Raw genomic sequence first — 17,537 nt, 5'->3', positions numbered from 1 at the left:
ATTCATTTAAATTTTATAATACAGTTTTAAAATGTAGATATTCACACTACAAATTAACCTTGAAACAACTTTGACATTTTCAAAATTTCTTTGAAAATTTTTTGAAACTTATAAGACACTGTAAGTAGAACTTTTGTTTCCTTCAAAACATTTTCTTCAAAAACATGTTTTTCTAAACATTTATATATGTGCATTTGATTTATGCACAAAATGTAGTTAGTAGAACATAACCTACATCTTTCTTCCAGTGACTGCCCACATCCATTTCCATGGGAAGGTTACTTCAAATGAACTCCATGCTCAATTACCAGTGTCTTGGTGCCCTTCATTCAGGCATTAGCTGAAGGATTGTATTAACAAGACATGCCCACAGTGAATTCCTCTGCAATAAAGGAAAACTTAAGTCTGGGATTCAGACTACTAAGCAAATGTTAAGATGTAAAACATTTTTCTGTGAGGTCCCAGATATACCTTGAGCTGTAACAGAGTATACTATTTATGCAGAAAAAGTTTTAACTATGTGGAAACGGATTTTCCTTTAGACCTGTAGCTATTAATTCAAATAGTCCCTCCAATATCAGAAGGAGGGCTGTAAATGTAAGAAGACAGGGTTCTTTCAAAAACAGAGGTTTGAGGTGTGAGTTAAGCCTTAGAGGAACTGAATTTAGTCAAGAAAATTGTATTGAGGTGAAACTTGGAAGTTATCTTTGCAAGAAATTTGCAAGGGTACATAGGAATGCATTAAATCTGGATTATTTTGTTAGTAAACTCCCTTTGCCCAGGAAGAGCAGCAGTGTTCTAGTGATGAGGGATACTCAGTATTCATGCCATGAAGTAAAGGTGCTTGCACAAGGAAGTTGAGTGAGTGGATCCAGACTTGGGGCAGGCTCTGAAGTTGCTCCTGAACAGACAAATGAGGAAGAAAGGCACAGACTTGGTCAGAAACACATCTCAGGTGTGCTTTTGACACCATCTGATTAAGGACCTGAAAACCTAATCCTTTTTCTTGGTATTTATCACAGAGGGGTTCCAATTTCTAGGTTACTCATTTTAAACTACTATTTCATCAAAAGATGTCCTCCTGGACCTCAAGAAAACAGTTTAACAGTTAACACTACATAACAGTTTTGTCACCAGTAGCTCAGAAGCAGATCCAAAATGTTTTACAAGCTCTGAAATTGCATATTCACATGGGGTTTCCAGTCTCCTCAGAATCAGTGTCCTTTTTATGGCTGCCTAAATAGGGCACACAAACAGGAGGTATGAGGTCTGTCACATCAAAGCTGGGCTGTGGGAGAAGCTAGGAAGGGCACCTGCTTACAGACCCTGGCTTGAACTATCCAAAAACCCAAAAAGTACATTACCGGGAGAACTGCTGTTCTGGATAGACAGGATGTTTGCTTGAAGAATGCATGGTCCTTAGCCAAATAGTCTAGAATCTGGAGGCAGAGTGACACTTAGATATCTTATATGTGTGTATTTTCTTGAAAGCACGCGGAGACAGAGAGATGACTAAATCATAAAACAGCTTGTAATGCTAATTTAAGGAAACAAGTTTAAGGCAGAAAGGCTTTCTTTGACACAATATCCAGTACCATCTCACTGAAATGTAAAACATGTAGGATTCTGTGTCTGAACTTGGAGACTTAATTCTGAGGTGCTGAGTGTGTTCTGAAGACAATAAAGAACCTATTATTTGAACAAATTTCTAAGTATAGTAACAACAGCTAATTTCAGACAAAACAAAATGCTACTATGACAGACAGGAAGTTGAAAAAAAAATCGGAGTTAAATAGATCCTGAACATAAAACCTTTGAATGGAATGTCCTTGATTCATTGAAGTTCATAACTTCTCCATGTGTCACTCCTACCCAGAGGCAGGGGAACAGAGGTTAAGCTGAACAAGTCTATGATCAGTCCACCGTGAACAGCTATCAGAGAATAAAACATTGACATTCTTAAATTTACAGATATGACAGTTTTACTTCCTTAAGCCAAGGATAGATTATGATCTTTCTTTTCTGTTATGAGAGGATGGAGAGCAACACTTCCTACCTGGACTAATATGTCACCAAATTAAGAGGAAAATAACAAGTCAACCAGGAGGTGGTGACAGTAGCAGTAAAGGAAGAGATGGGTGATAACTCTTAGATGTTGGCAAGGCAACAAAAGCTCAGCTGAGGATTAACTGCCAGAAGAAGCTTCGAGTGATGGAATCTCAAACACCTTTCCTGAGGTTAGGTTGGCACTGGAAACTATGAGTTTTGCACCTACGAAAACGGGCAATTATATGGAGACAAAGGCACACCACAAAATCACCATGCCCTTTTCAAGTAACAAAAGATACCATAAATCTTCACATTGTGATTCTAAAGAGTAAATCATTAACTTAGGAATGTATATCCCTCATGCAATTAAACTAATAGAGTTAAGAAGCATCGTACATTTAGCAGAGGCTCCTCAGTGAAAGCTGTGAAAGCTGGAGCCCAGCTGATCTGTTTGCCAGAATACAGAAGCAGAGGCCATCAGGCCATCAAGGGTCTTACATTCACAGTAAGCAGAAGATGGTCCTGGTAGTTGCCTAGACAAACTAGAGGGACACGAAGCTAATACTGTTACCCAGAGTCTCCAAACACCTGCAGCAATAATCTATAAATTTATCTTCCTTGTTATTTTCTCTCTGAAGTAGCTGCTATCTTGAAATTTAGCAGCAGAAATAAAGAGCATCTTTTTTTTTTTTTTTTTTTTTTTTTTCTCCCCGTATTTGTCTTTCTGGTCAGGGGAAAGAAGATGTGGAACATGGCCAGCTTCAGAATGGCTTCAGTTACAGGCAAGAAGGTTCTGGATGATTCTTGTCAAGTATCATCTTAGTCCATTAGGAAATTTAGTTTCACTCTCCGAAAGACATAATTTTCTAGCACACGGCAGAGAAAACTGAATGTGACCATTGTGTGTGGTAATTCATGAATGGTTGTTTCTATCTTCTCCTCTGAGACAGAAATACTGAGCTTTAACATAAATTAAGGAAGGCTGTGGTTCAAAATCAAAACTGGGGCCACACTCGGAGGCAGAATAATGGTTTGTATTATTGAGGTTATCAGTACAGGCTGCTGTACAAGTCAAGAGAGATGTTTCCTATGCTCTCCACCCTGCCCTTTCTGCATTCTTCATGAAGTAAACAATTGTCAAGAAATAACATGTAGATCGTATAATGCAACATAATAACCTAAGAAGCCAGATTTTTTTTCTTTCTGGATTAATTTAACAGTTCAAAATACATAGTTCAGAACACATTGCAATAATGCTCTTAATCCATACCTGTTCTTTTATAAGGAGAAGACAAATATACCACATTACAATCCCCAGCATACTTGCTATATTATATCAAACATTAAAAATATGTGATTTAGCAAATGTTTATCTAGGTAATAACTTAAAAATGACCATGCTATTTGGACCTCAAAGATTGGCTTCCTACCACAGAAGGAAGAATATTTACATGATGCTTAAACTTTTTTTGTTGTCACATGTATTCTGTCAGGAAGATGAAGTACTTGCCCTGCCGCTTGAAAGCAATAAAAAGGAAATCATAGGAAATGACCCATAGATTTGGCTCTCTGCCTGCAGTGATGGTGCTCTGCTATGGTGAGAGTGCACTGGCTTTTTTTAAAAATAAATAAATAAATAAATTTTATCTCACAGCAGTGGTATTGTTAAAAACAAAGTTCTCTTAAGTGCATGGAAGGGAGAAAAATGTTGTCTCAGGTTTTAAGGGTTGCAGAGCTACAAAATATGTTATATCTGCATGAGCTACAAGATGAAAATAATGCACTAACAATCCCCTTCACAATGATAACCAACCACCAAAATGTCAAACAAAAGGCTGAAAACCTTTATTGAGTCAGCTGCTTGTCAGTCTTCTGACAAATATGTCAGCTCTGGGTATTTTAGTCAGCAATTTCAGTAACAACCAAATGGCCTTTTGTACACAGAACACGAAGACAGCCTTCGATTGGCACAGAAAATAAATCTCAGGCTTTTGAACTTCTTTAATTCTCGCTTTTCTGGGGGATGTGTTGGAAGAGATAAATGGCAGCTTTACTGATCTCCTTCTTCACATTGATCCAGAAGGTAATATTATTCAGAAATTTTATAAATTGCAAGCCTCATTTGAAAATCTGGAATTAAACGTTGCCTTCCAATGTAGGTCATCAGCACAATTCTCAAAACAACTTGAAGACGGCAGGCTTTATGCACAGCATAACAATGCTCACAAATAACTACCCAACTGGCAAAGAAGGGCGTGCTGAACTAAAATCCAGTTTCAGGGGCAGATTGGAAGTGTTCAGCCCCTGATTGTTGTGAAACTTGGTGCTTCATGAATTTATTGATTTTGGCAAGGAATGTTTATCAGGTCTATCTCTGTGGGCAAAACCCTGGCAATGTCTGCTATTTTTTCTTTTTCTTTAAAGTCACTTTTCTCCTCCTAAGAGCCACAAGGGATGGAGGCAGATGAGACACAAATTTAAAGCAGACTAACAGTCTGTTTATCAGGAATAGCTCTCCCAATTTGGTGAAAATTATGCCACGTTTGCTCCATAATCACACCATAGCTCCATTCAAAATCTGAGTATAAGGAACCCACTTCAGCAAAAATGCTCAAAGAAAATCTTATCTGTAGCACTGATAACCCTGATATCAGTAGGTGAGATTTTCTGTAACCAGAGAACAAGAGGTGATGGAGAAAAATGGACCGTTTCAGACACCTGTGCCAATTATGTTTAGTAAGGAAAATACCTTCACATTGACGAGTACAACTGGCTGCTGTTCATTACTCAACGCCTAACCTACCAGTTCATACTGTGAATGTTTTGGAGGGACAGGAAATGGATCTCCAGTACTCTTGGGAGCACTAGCATGAGGCTGGCAGTTCTTAGTGAGAATCAGTCAAGAGCAAAAGTTTAAAATAAATAAATAAATACATAGCAATGACAGCTGCAGGGTAAGAATGCAGTTTTGTCTCTGTGCCTATTTAACAGTTGTCTGGCAACAGCCATGTGGCAAACCCAGCCATCTCAGGGCCCAGACAATATCATGGCTCACAAAGGTGACATATTGCTCAGGTTTGCTTCCAGATGGCCTAGAAAGAATCGACTTGCAAGTCCAAAAGAGGCTTGATTCAGGAAGTCCTGTTATCTCTGCTGTCAATCAGTGCCCTTTGTGACAAATTTCCTTAAGAACTTGGTTGAGACATCTAAACCTCTATTTCTTACCTCATTGCCTACAAGAATTCTGTATCATGTTATCTTCACACTGAATCTCTCAGAAATACTGAATATACATACATTCACAAAAATTGAGTACATCTTAAGAAAGACAGCTTGGGAAAATGAAAATTTTACTATACCTTTTGGTTCTTTTTTAAAGTATTTTACTGGAGGAAAAAAATAAGAAAAAAAAAAAACAGTAAAAGATTTGCTGTAAAAGATGACTATTGACAATTTTGACTCCTGAACGTCAATTTGTTCATTTACTACAGCATGCTACAGTAGCACTACTAAATCAGTAACCTACTTGCATTGACGTATACATATATTTATGGTATATATATATATATGGTGCCCCAAATGTTTTTTTTCTTGTTTTACAAAATAAGTTCTGCAGCTTAAATACTGTAAACTGATAGCCATCATAAACTGTCAGTAGGGCAGAAAGATTTTCTTTCAGGACACTGAAGCCCAGACAGAAGTGCATACATGTCGCTGGAAGTCTTTCTATCAGCATGACTTCCCTCTGAAATGTCCACAGAACAAATAGCTTATAATTAGAATCCAGTGCTATTGTGAAAGAGTTACAAATAAAGTCTGCCTTTCTTTTAAGACAGATAAATAATAATAATAATAATAATAATAATAATAATAATAATAATAGTAGTAGTAATAGTAATAATAATAAAGTAAATAAAAAAACTGAATATTATGAAAGAAAATGGCTTTAAGGAAAAAAAAAAAAAACCTGCCCTGAAAAATCAAATTAATATTTCAAATGTCTCTCATATCCCTCTTCTGCCTACTTGACCTTTCTGAAACCATAAATGGAACTTTGAGGTCTCAGAAAAAAAAAAATAATAATAATGAAAATACTCATTTTTTCAAAGCAGATATTCACACTTTATTTGATCTCAGCAAATTTCCAGTACAAGTTTAGAGACCTTTCTTTTTTCTTTTACAGACATCAAGACCTTCTAGAAGCTTATTCCCACATGAAATGATAAATCTATAAGTAAGAAAAGATGCCTAAAATTAAGAAGCCCAAGTTAGAGCTCAGAATTATCATTCTTTAAATATTATGAAAGAGGTAAGCTAAACATCAGAGAGAAAAACCTGAGAGAGAATTTATTCAGGCTGCTCATCTATGAACACTAAGTGACAAAAGCAGTTTTCTGGTAGTCATTACACTCAGTGTGAGTTCCTAAAAGGCCACTTACTCTGATACTCTTACAGTTACCCATGAACTAAATCAGAGCACTACTTCATACGTAATGATAAATTCAAATGCAAAACAGGAATGTGAATAGTGGCACAATAACAATCCTCGTTTACATGAATTCACCTCCATAATTTTCAGCAAATCTACAAATTCAGATGGATCAGTTATACTTAATCCTGGAGAATAATTGAACTAAAAAGCCCATTTTAAAAAACAAACTACCTAAGGATTGATTGCAATATTTGGCCAACTCTTTTGCAGAAAGACTGTGACAGCAACCTCAAAAGAATCACTGACTCAAAATAATCAAGGTTCCAGCAAGAAAAGTGGAGACATACTGAGAATGAAGAAGCAATATGACCTTTTTTAGCCAAAGCAGATTATCATGTTGCATCAGTCAACACAGAAAGAATATGAAAGAGGTGATAGGAAGGGAATCCATTGCAGCTCTGGAAATGCAATTATAATTCTGGGAAATGAGAACCGATTTACAGGCAGCTCTGACAAATGTAGTCCTTATAAAGTTGTTTGAATGCATCAGTCTATGAGTCAGTACAAATATGCAATATCTGAACTGATCTTTTCCCTGCACTGCCACATTTACCACTTCAAGAATATAATGTATATAGTACATACATATATTTTTAATAGGTTTACTGTACTTTTTATTTACAATAGTTTGTCGTTTTCTTTTTGGCAGCTATGATATGCTCAGCCAAAATTTTTACTCTTTGTATCGCAAAAGCATAAGTGACTTTTCAGGGCAGAAATTCTTCGTATCTCTGTTCTGCAGTCAGGTGTGGAGGATTGCCACACCGTGGTTTATGTCACAAATCAGCAGGTCAGGAGGTCACTCCTCTGAAATGGTTATCCACACACCCACATTGCCTAGAGCTATTGTCTGATCTTTTACTGCCCTTTCCTTCCAAACCAGCAAGGAAGTCCCGTAACATTTCTGACCTGCTGCAAAACTTAATGTCTGTTCTGTGAATGGAATTCAATTTACACCCCAAACATCATTCTTTTCCCTTGATTCAGCATCAGTTTTTACAATGCCATACTTATACCAGGATATAAAATGCACTCTTCACACTAATGCATTCAGAAGTAATTTCAATGACAAATGCTGTTATCAGAGATGTGCAACATATCTGACATACTGCTGCAGGACTATCTGTTTGGTGCCAAAGCATTAGCTGATAGCATCCATTCACCGAGAAGAGTTCAGCTTCTCAGGAGGCATTCTCTTAAAAGTGGGTTTTAGCCACTTCAGTTTGACAACTTCTGCTTGGGAAAAGACTAACACAATAGAACTACCTAAGATTTTCAGCAGAAATTTGGAAAAAAAAAAATCTCTTATATTTAAACAGGTGAAAAACAGCAAGAGATTACTTGACATTTTAAGAGAAGGTAACAACAAAAACAAATAAGACTTGTCATGTTGTCCTACACAATCTTACTCTTAGCACAACACGTACAAAACCCAAAGGTGATATGTGCAGAGGTGTTAAAGAACAGAGTGCTTCACTGCCATGCTGGAGATTGGTGGGAGAAACCAACAGTTGTCATGTGGATCTGAAAAGTAATGAACTCACCTTGAAGTGACAACAATAAACCACCACTAGGTACATGCCACTGCTGCTGGGATCCAAACTTACCATTAATTTGATGACTGTTGTTCATTATCAATAATAACTGATCATAACATGACCCTGCATTGACAGACATGATCCAAATGGAAGAAAAAGGAGTCCTTATCTCAGATAGTGAAAGGTTTATAAAGATCAACAAATGTAAAGGAGTAATTCAGGAACACGATGAAACAGGTGTTCGAAGTTCTGGTGAGCACTAAAGCCAAATAGCAGCAGCAGCCCTTTTCCTTGCCATCAAAGAAAATAAGGGTTTTGATGGAGGCAGATAAAGAAAAGGTTTGTGGTTTTGCTAAGGCATACCAAAGAATATGAATAATTTGCAGACTACTGCAGACTATGTCATATATTAGATCTGGGTGGAAAAACAGATTATATCTTGCATGTTGATAGAGTTGATTTGGGAATATTCTCAGGTAAAACAGTAAAATCAAATTAAAGTTACTTACTGTTTATTCTGCAATCTAAATGCAGTAAAATTTCTTTAAAGTGGTCAAAATGACTAGTAGTAATACACAAAAATGTGAAAACAGATCTCTCTTCTTTTTTATCTCTATGGTTTAAATGAGATATCTTTTCCATTTATTCTCAGTATTATCATTACTCTCGTTGTGACTATAGCATAGACAGAATATGTTCCTCACCTCTTATATATACGAAATTTGCTGGGCAGAATGCCTCTGATGAAAAAAAAAAAAAAAAAAAAAAAAAAAATATTTAAAAAAGAAGAAAAGCGAAAAGAAAACCAGCAAGACTGCTGAGATTAGCTTTTCCAAAAGAAGAAAAAGAAAGATTAAATATGGCAAAGTGGGGAGTCTGGTAGAGAGAAAATGAAAGATTTTACCAATAGTTGCTTCCCATTGTCTAATTTAATATGTAACTTTAACCTTTTTTATGAAATACTGAAAAGTAGGACCTCAAAAATAATGCAGCATAGCTTAATGGCATAAAGATTTTAAAGCAAAACCATGCAATGTTACATTTGTGACAGAAGGAGTGGGGGTGCTTTAAAGAACAGGGAACTTTTAAAAATAATGGCAGCAAGTAAAAAGGGCTTTAAAGAAGAAAGCATTCAGACAGAAGATAAGTATCTAATGTTGAAAAGAACTATTTGTAAACAGATATCTGAAATCCATTTTGATGAAGAAAAGAGTAATGCCAGCAAGTCAATAGTACAGTCAGACACTAAAGATTTTCTCATACTGTGATAATGATGCAAAAGCAGCATGCTCTAAATATTACACATATCTTTAGTAACTTAATTACAACTAATGGGATATTTTTTTAAGGCCAAAACACAGGAGAAACCTTGGAAGGAATTTTATAATTGCTTAGGGATTGTTGTTATGGTATTTGACATCATATCATTGCCATAAAACCAGTATAACCACTGGGGAAACAATATGTAGGTTTGGAAATCAGACAGGCAGAAGTGAAACTTTTTGTTTGAAATTGAGCAAGTTTCCATGCTTCCACGTGGAATATTTACACGATTTGATTTTTGTGTATGTTTTATGCTCAGCTTCAAGTATAAAAAAGCCTAAACACATTTACACAAGATTTTCATCCATACTCACTCATGATGTGAGTATGAACAAAGAGAATTTCTTTCCGGTTGAGTTCGTGGAATAGGACTCCATTTACTTATACAAACATGAAATCAGTGTTCAAATGATTCAGCTGAGAACCAAAGGAATGAAAACATGAGAGAAGAGATGGAGCTGTCCTGATCAAATACATTTAAACAGGAAGGCTTTCTCTTTAGGCATGCTTATAGAGGCAACCAAGATCCATCCTCTTTCTGTCCTTAGCAAAAAGGTTACCCTTTTACTTTCACATCAGGACTTATCTCCTGCTCTTTTGGATGCTACCCTTTAAATCCTAGACTGCCTTTGTTAACGGCTAGACAATTCATTGATTTGCTGTCAATATTCTAATACAAACTTCACTCACACTGGTCACGCATGCATATTTATCCTCAGATTGCAACAAGCATTGGCTCCTGATGAGTGTAAGTGGACTTGCAGAATGAAAATCTCGGGAAGTGGACAATCTATTGATTCTTTCCCCTCTAATTTGAAAGAAGGTATACAAAATAAAACATAGATTTCAACTTTTTTATTTTAAAGTTTCAGATAGGAAACAAAGAAGGGTCATGTGCATGTGTTAGGAGAGATGTGCTTTTTCTATAAATAAAATATCAGCAATGTCAAATTTGATGATTATCCATTTAAAAGGACTTTCTGGTGAGCCTGAGAACATTCATTGCATTTCAATTAAATTTTGAGAAACCTATGTATTTGAACAAGCTTTTCTCCACTTAAATTATAACATATAGAATAAGTGATAAACAAGAGTCAACATAACCAAAAAGGCAGACTAATTTATATAATTATATATATATATATCTTTTCAGATTCTCAAAATAAAAATTCCAATAAGAAGAAAGTAGGGGGAGAGAAACTCATCTTTCCTCTTATAAGTTTTATTTAGTGTATTTTTACTAAGACAAAGGCAGAAGCAACATCACTTAGCATACTGAAGAATATTCTTCTAAAATTGCCACATCTTGTTCCCTAGAAACTACCTCAAACTAACAGGCAGCACAGAAGTTATCTGGTAGAGTTTGAAGACTGAATGTACATATAAATACATGTATTTGCATATATACATGTACGTATCCATCTGCATTCAAGACCATCTATTTAGAATAAGGTTAAGGGTGTAAATTTATGATTACTCAGTCTGTCCTTTAACAGGTTCCATCATTACAGCTTGCAAGAAGAGGAGGACAAGATTCTGGTGAATCAGAAGATGAAAAAATATCTAAAAGACACTGTTTTATGAAAAAATATATATAAATTTTATCAGAAATTCTCTATGCACTCTGGACTGTATGTCCTTTAAGAGCATTATTATACTTTCTTCAGGTGAAGTGTGGACCAGCAAAAAGATGACCTATGTTTTAATCACAAAAAAAAATCATCTGAAACTGTTCACATTTATTTTTTCTCTTGATTTACAATATTAGGCATTCAACTGTAAGGTAGCCATAGTTATCCTTGTAAACACCTATATTGTGGGAAAGAAGATATTTACAGTGGGATGTGCTCCCTGAACACACTCTTTAAGAATAGAAAAGGTGGCAAGAAAAAACTTATCAAGTTGTACAACAAGGATTATTACTTTATTTCAATGAGGCCAGAACTCTTCCTCTCCTCTAAATCTCACTCCAACATTAGAAATTTAAGTTCAGCCTTGCTTGTGGTGAAGGAGAGGGAAAATAAAAAAATCAGCATATTCCAAGAAAGACTCAGCTAGAGAGTCACAAGGGAAAAGATCGCTGTCACTGTTGCCTATTTTGCATACAGAAATAAATGATTCACTGAGACAACAGAGGGAGGCAGGAGGGTGAGCAACAATCTCCAGCCTTGTGATTAGGCTGCACATACAGGAGTGTGGGAGACGACGTATTTTTTTTCCTTTTTTTCAGTGGCCTTCTTTTCAGTACCTTCTTATTTATTTATTTGTTTGTTTGTTTATTTATTTATTTTAATCTAAAGACACATTAGCCAGCCCAGACACAAGTGAGCATGCAATGTGTGTCACAAGTATCCTGTTTGAACATTCTACCATATGTCCTGGTTAATCAGCACCAGGGGTACAGCACCATGACTTCCTCTGCCAATCTTCACCACCACCACTAGACTTCTAGACTTGCACAAAAAAAAAAAAAAAAAAAAAAAAAAAAAGAGTTCATGAAGTTCATGCATGTGAGGTACAACAGCAATGCAGTCCTGGAGATCAGGACTCACAGGCATCACCTACCTTGGTAATCTCACACAAGACAGCTATAATCTCATCCTTGTTTTATAGCAATATGTTAGTGTTTAAAAAGCACAAACTGGTGCTTTGTGTGAGTATGGCAACATAGCTCTTGAATCAGCTGAATCGGGTACTGCAGGCAAAGTAGCTATGTTGGCATTGTGACCTTGCAGAAAATCTATATTATCTGTCTCTGAGGATCCTGAATAGTATGTTATTTTGTACATATTTCATATAAAAATGAATATGGTGTTACAGAATAATACTGAAATTTGGAAGGCAATGGGTAGGAGCCAAAAGGTCAATCTCCTGTTGAGAAGTTATCCGGAAGATTTCAAAAAATCTCAGAAGAAACTTCTTAACAGGTGTATATGTGCATGAAGTGCAGCACCTCAGAAGAGCAAATACTGAACAAGTCGTTTTTCTGATCAAGTACTGTCTTCTGAAATGTGGAGGTCTTCTGAAAAACTTGAGGTCTCCTGAAACTTCTGACACCACATAAGTGGCAACAGTATCACTAGTGACATCCAGTGATTACTGAAATGTAATTCTAAAGGACAATTTGCTGATACAGTAGAAAGAGGGAGAAACTGATTTCCCAGGAGTGTTGTACTGATGATAAATACATCTGATTATAGGACACCATCTCTTCTTCTTTTGAATAATGACTTGTACATGTAGGACTAGTTTTCACTGTCCTAGACTGGCAGAAGACTTTGTGGGCTTACATACAAGATGCCTCAGGTACCACAAATAGTCTTAACTCATGTCTGAAGTGGTCATGTAGTCATAATATGCTTCATACCAAGGCAGGAGGAGTTGCAACCATGTCAATAATCCATAGGCAACACAATGTCCAAAGCTAACAGGACAGGCAGTAGCCATTTAAAGCCAGGTTGGATAGGGCTTTGGGCAACCTGTTCTAGTGGGAGGCGTCCCTGCCCATGGCACAGGGGTCAGAATTAGATGATTTTTAAGGTGATCTTTAAAGATGAACTTAAGAAAAGAAAAAGGGGAAGGGAACATTTTTTTTTTTTTTAATGGCTTCTAAAACTAAAAACTCAAGAGCTAGCAGGGAAAAAAGTCTGTACAACTGAAGTAAGATGCAGGTCAAGATCTGAGAGGATGAAAAATTTGTTCTTACTCAGTGAAAAAGCTGAGGTGAACTCTGAGAGGCTATTTACTCTTTCCCTCTTTGAGATGATTCATGGATAGCACCTCTCAGAGATGGGGTAGGGATTTGTCTCATGGGTGTTCCCAGGGAAAACTTCTTCAGCAATACTCACATATAGTCACATACCAAGTGTTGACATCCATGAAGATAAATAAAGGAAAATAAAGGAAAATTCCCACTAAATAAGACTTCCTGGAGAAAAGCAAAAATAATCAGATGAAAGACTAAACCATATGTGTTCATTTATACATATATATGTGTGTGTGTCTTAACATCACATTGAATAAACTGTTCTTTATGTCCTTGGCAGACACTAAAATAATAAAACTACAGCAAGGAAGAGTTAGGCAGGGCATTAGAAAAACAGAAAGGATATTCAGGCACTTGAATCTTGCCATAAAATCTCCAGTACCCAAGAGCAGATCAGACAATCTGTTAACATCAAAAATACAGCTGAGCTCTACTTGCAGGGGTAATATTGAACGGGGGGAATCCATTAGCTGGCCTCCAGATCTCTGTTCTCACCCTATCTTTATCCCCATGATTGAGGAAATAGTTCTTAAGGAAAGCCTTGCTACAATGAATCTTAGGAATGCTTTATTTCTGTGACAAATTCCGAGCTCAATAGTGTATGTTTTCCAGCAGTAGTGATTTCAGAGGTGAGGTTCTATGAACAACACAGAAAAAGCTGGTTTAGCTCCCTTGAGACCTCTTCTTGGGACAATTTGTGTTTGTCAAACATACACAGAACTTGCAGCAGGAATTGGAAAAATCTAACCCTGTGATAAACTATTCTTAAATAATTCATGTGGCTCTGGACAGTGACCAAAGCCTTGTATGTCTTTTGGGAATTCTGAAATAGCAGGAAATGTAACTTTTTATTCTCCACAACTCAAGTAGTTAAAATAAATAATTCTAATCAGCTCTGTTTCTTAAGCCACAAAATCCTCTCTAATGACACCATGCATAATTTACCAACTAACTGTCCATCCTCATGAACAAAGTATCACTATCTATCTGAGATGTACCTCAGGAAAAAAAAAATAAAAATCACCCTGACCATATAAGTATTTACAAGTCTAACTTTTAACTGACATTCATTATAATCAGTTTTTTAAACCTGATATGAGAATATTCTCCCCTAAAGTCATCATCAGCATTCTGGGCATAAGTTTCTTCACTGAGGCATAAAGAATGAAGTGTTCTAAGATTAATAGATATATTTTATAAAGTAACATTAATATGATTTACATTGTAAAGCAAAAAAAGTGCAACTTGTTTTTACAAAAATACATTCCTTTCTATTACTTGGAGATCTGACTGCCCTAAGCATCCTGGGTCTAAACCTGCTATTTAGTCTCTGCTAACTTAGCCTGTTTTGCATCAATCCTTTCTGCCAAACACAGTTCCCATGGGCACAAGGTTGCAAGAGACAAAATGGATCATATGTTAGACCTAAGTCTCTGCAGATTCTGATCTCAACTGATGGGCAGCTTGGGGTCCTCAACAATACTTTTAAACTCAAATTATCTATATTTATTACCAACGTTACACAGTTTTGAAAGAGAAAAGATGACTATTTTGGTCCCTGAAGAGACAGATGGGTAAGTACAATGCAGGATTAATTCAGAGTATCATCACACTTATTTCAGTGAAAATCCTGGTATAGTTGTGGAAACACCAGAAGATCTTTGGCAACAAATTTAATAGCACTAAAGTCATGGTATGTCTATCCCTGCTGTCCAATGTACACTACAGGATGCAACCTAGATGTTAGTCTTTTCTGTTGAAGCATTCCAGAACTAAAGAGATATTTAGGGATAATTTCCCACACCTACTCAGAGAGAGGTATTTTAAACAATTCAGCTGCCTTAATCTGGAAGAAGAGACATCTGTCGTAGTCTAAACCACATCCTGTCATTCTCTCTGTTTCCTATTCTGATGGTGAAGTTCTGTTGAACCCCAGGTTTAGGCATCTTCTTTCCTCATACAGCAAGCAGCATGACATGCCTAAGCCATGGCCCATGGAGACAAGTAGTGCAATGTCCACTCTATCTGTTCTTTCTTCTGTCCACTTAAGGGAAAATGATGCTGATTAACATAGAAAGTCCTTAGACCTACATTTTGTTGTGAGTTTGTGTGACTTTCTAGAATATCACTATTTTTCCTGTTAGACAAGATAGTAAATTTTGTTGGAGGAATTGTTTGAAGACTGTGTCTTCATTCTTTCTGATTTTTTTCAGCATTGATAATGTCATGTCTTGATCACAAAAAACTCTTCCTAGCCTCACTTGATCTGTTTTCAGTGGTAATCCATTTCTCCAAAGCTGGTTTGCTTTGGCTGTCTAACTGCAAATTCCTTTGTATTTCCCATATAAGACTATGTATACACAAGGATGAGTACTACCACGCCCAGTTCAAGTCCCATTTATGCCTTGGCCTAGTCACAACCTATGTATGTTGACATACTCTACAACATTAATGATACTTTTTCAAAAAGCATTGGGAGAAGTAGTGAACAGAATGAGCTAGGACCTGCTGCAGAGTTAAAAACAAAATAAAATTGCATGTTAAAACTGTCTATGTTGATTATGCATAAATGATCAGGATTTGTATAAGCATTCACTCTTCAGATTTAATTTGAGCACACCGATGATACTCACTGGAGTATACAAAAATATATAGGTTACATCAGGTTGAATGGCATAGTCATGTTAAAATTCTTAGTCGACGTACTGAGAAACTGATAAAACAACCAAATGAAAGCAAAAACCTGGCATTAGTATTTGCAATATGCTAATTTAAAAACTAGTTTTATGGGACATAGCTCCAGCAGTAGAAACCACCTCTAAACACTAATGTATCAAATATACTAAGAAAATAAAATGAATTTACTACTGAGAACTTCCCAAACTGGTATGTAGTTTTAGTCAACAATTCCAAAAAGGTGTGGAAAACACTTAAAACACAGAAGTAGATCAACATTTGACCTGAAAATGTAAAATAACTAGAGAAATGAGTGAAAAGAAGATAAAATGTGAAAATAAAAATGAATATTATAGAGATGCCCAAAATTAGGATAAAAAAGATAAGGTTAGTCTACCCAATAAAGACCAGGTGATCCATCATTTTTATATAGGTTTGAGGTTTTTCACTTGTTTAAATATTAACAAAGTTCATATTTTGTCACCAATATAGGATGCAGAGTGGAATAATACAGCTTTCACAGCAATCATCAAACTCTTCTTCATTTAGTGGGAAAGAAAGCATAAATAATGCAGAAACAAACTATTCAACTTAAGTTCGAAACATTACCGTATTTTAAAAGCAGTCAAAATATGAAAGGCTGTTACATAAGCATTTATCATTTATACTGTTCTGTGCTTTTTACTTTTTATATTATGGATCCATAAAATTAGGTAGGGAACTGTAAAACATAATTCTCTACCCTGTGGCAGAGTGATTATGATTAAGTACATAAATGAGTGTTGCATATTTAAAGGTCAATTATTTCCATTTATAAATGGATTAATGCAGTTCTATTTTGTTTTTCAAAATAAAGGTTTATTCTTTTAAAGAATGGCATTATTCTCTTATTTCATCTGTCTTTTATAAACCCTTTTTATGTTGATGTATAAAAAACATTTGGACCATTTTTCTTGATACGTAAAGAACCCTAGTACACCTAAGGGGGGAAAAAAAAAAAAAAAGAAAAAAATTAAAAAGAAAAAAAAAATAAAAAAAAAAAAAAAAGGAGAAAAGTATGATGTTGTAAGAGAAGCACCATGCCCTACTCAGACAGTAACATCACATGCTTTTCTTAGTGGTTCCTTTGAGTGCTAATAACACTTTGTATATCACAACTTTTAACAGTTGAGAGCAAGTGGCCCCCAAAAAGTCAGTACAGAGTAAGACAGCTATCAGAGCAGATGTGCAAAAGTTCAGCACCTCAGATTTCTTCCAGCTGTATTTTGGGAGTAAAGGGGGCTGCCGAGTTTCTTACAAGAATGAAGCAACAGGAGATGCTTCTGACTTCCCAGCACTGAGCAGACAACCTGGTTCCTTTTGAATTCTCTGCAGCACAGTGCTCTCAGGAGCAAACCTGGAGTACAGATACTACCTATGTGTGTATAGATGCTGGTGTCTCTGTTTAGGTATGGCAAAGAAGCAGCATGCTGATATTCTCTTGTACATAACAACCACAGCCTACACTGTTCAGGAACATTTGTCTCTTTATGTTGCCTGAAGGAACAACTGTACTGTTTTTTATTACTTTGTCCCACAACATGCCTTAACTTTAAAGGGTAAATAGAAAATTCAGGAATGTGCTAGAAGAATTTGCAGTTTGACAGAAAGATAAGGTTCAAAAACCTCTAAGTGCCTTCAAAACCACCACTAC

The sequence above is a fragment of the Aythya fuligula genome, chromosome 2 (assembly GCF_009819795.1).
Source record: "Aythya fuligula isolate bAytFul2 chromosome 2, bAytFul2.pri, whole genome shotgun sequence".
In the NCBI taxonomy this organism is placed as follows: domain Eukaryota; kingdom Metazoa; phylum Chordata; class Aves; order Anseriformes; family Anatidae; genus Aythya; species Aythya fuligula.
The sequence above is the reverse complement of the archived record's forward strand: the minus strand, read 5'-3'. Positions refer to the sequence as shown.